This window comes from Furipterus horrens, unplaced genomic scaffold (genome assembly GCF_987537825.1).
Source record: "Furipterus horrens unplaced genomic scaffold, mFurHor1.1.pri manual_scaffold_3, whole genome shotgun sequence".
In the NCBI taxonomy this organism is placed as follows: domain Eukaryota; kingdom Metazoa; phylum Chordata; class Mammalia; order Chiroptera; family Furipteridae; genus Furipterus; species Furipterus horrens.
The window spans coordinates 135,885,967-135,887,677 of record NW_028327173.1 but is presented as its reverse complement, the minus strand read 5'-3'; positions in this window follow the sequence as shown (position 1 = coordinate 135,887,677).

The window sequence follows — 1,711 nt, the reverse complement described above, 5'->3', positions numbered from 1 at the left end:
TATCCCCTATTAATTTCCTTTAACTTTGTCCCCTTTGCCTACAAATCCTCCAGTGAACTATCCTAAATTCTCCTGTGTGATTGTGCCATCTGCCACTGCTGGGAAATGACAGAGAGACTTTTTGAGGATAAAGACTCAAAGGACAGGTTGACACAATTGTTTCACAGTGCAGAGGTGGGGTTGGCAATGGAAAGTTTGCAGTTGTTTCTCATGCAATTTACAGAACCAGCAGGGCCAGCAAAGATAAGCTCATGTGTGAGATGAAAATCAGAGATTTTCATCAGGAAAAGCAGCATGAAAACTAGCAAAGAGCTTAGCTTCCTGGCTACCCCTGTGCAGTGATGCAAGTACTGATGAGGAAACCAACCCAAAGTAATGCAGCCAACTCCTCTTCTGGGGAGCCACGGTGTTTGATAGCACTAAAGCCATGTTATAGAACCAAACCAAAAACTTCAAACACTTCAACTATCCAAATAAGTTGAAAGTACTGAAAAGTTGAATAAGGACAGAGCCTTTCATCATTTAATCAAAAACATACTCAGCAAATAATGGTCTTAACCACAAATCACATTATCTGGGCAGAGATCTGCTAGCTTCTACTTAATCCCTCTCTGGCCTGGGGGACTGAGGTTGGACCGTGCAGTCATGGGATATTTTACAGTGAGAAGGGGAAACATCCAGGGTCTTCCCAGGAAAGCAATCCTGCCTTAGAGCCCCCATACTAACACAGATCACCCCCCTTTCGTTAAATGCACAGCTCTGTGTCTTGGCGTGTAGTCAGTACTTAATGTGTTTTGACTTGAGCAGTGTTAGCTTCTTTCTCTTTCCCTTAGCTTAGGGGACTAGCTGGGTTAGTGTGTATGCTAGGAAGGCCTGGGACATGCCCTTCCCAAGAGTTAAGTGAAGCCTCTGGTGCTGAGAGACAACCTTATGCAAGTCCCTGCTTTTGCTAGATGGGAGCAAGCAACAGGCAACAACCCCAGAATCTCAGAATCAAATTTCTACTGCTGCATGGTCTTGTCTTTCCTGACTATAAACCCATATAGAGCTTGTTCGATGGCAGGGGGGTGCAGGGAGGTGGGTGTCACTGCCACAGGCTGAATCAGGACACTGAGTCCTGGGTTGCAAGGCTTGGGACTGTCCTGTTTGGGGTCCCCTTATAGCTACCACCATGAGTGGTTCCCCCAAGCCTGAGCCTGGAGGGTCATGGATCTCTCCTGTACTTTCTGTCCTGGGGATCTGGGTCCTATGTGCCCTGGTTCCACAGCCTTCTGGGAAGGTCTTTCTGGTTCATGTGTTCTTCATTGTTTTTTCTATGCATACACAAAATATGCATTTACGAAATTGAGATTCTACTATAGGGAGATTTTTTATATAGCTTTTTAAAAAGCATTACATTATATGGAATTTTCCAACATTACTAAATGTTTTTGAAAATAAAGTTTTGAATGAATACAACTTATTCAATTACATAAATTTACTATTTAAACATGTTCCATGGCTAGAATTTCTTTTTTTATTCTTAAATATGGTTTAATACTTTTCTCCATGTATGTACATCATAACACTAAGGTTTCACTGCTTAGGATCTCTCCGTAGAGGCTATAGGGTACGCAGAGGCTATGGTTTTTATGCCCTCCTATTGATATGTTTGTAGAATTCTATTTTTTTTAAATGTGTTTTATTGATTACAGTGTTACATTTGTTCCAA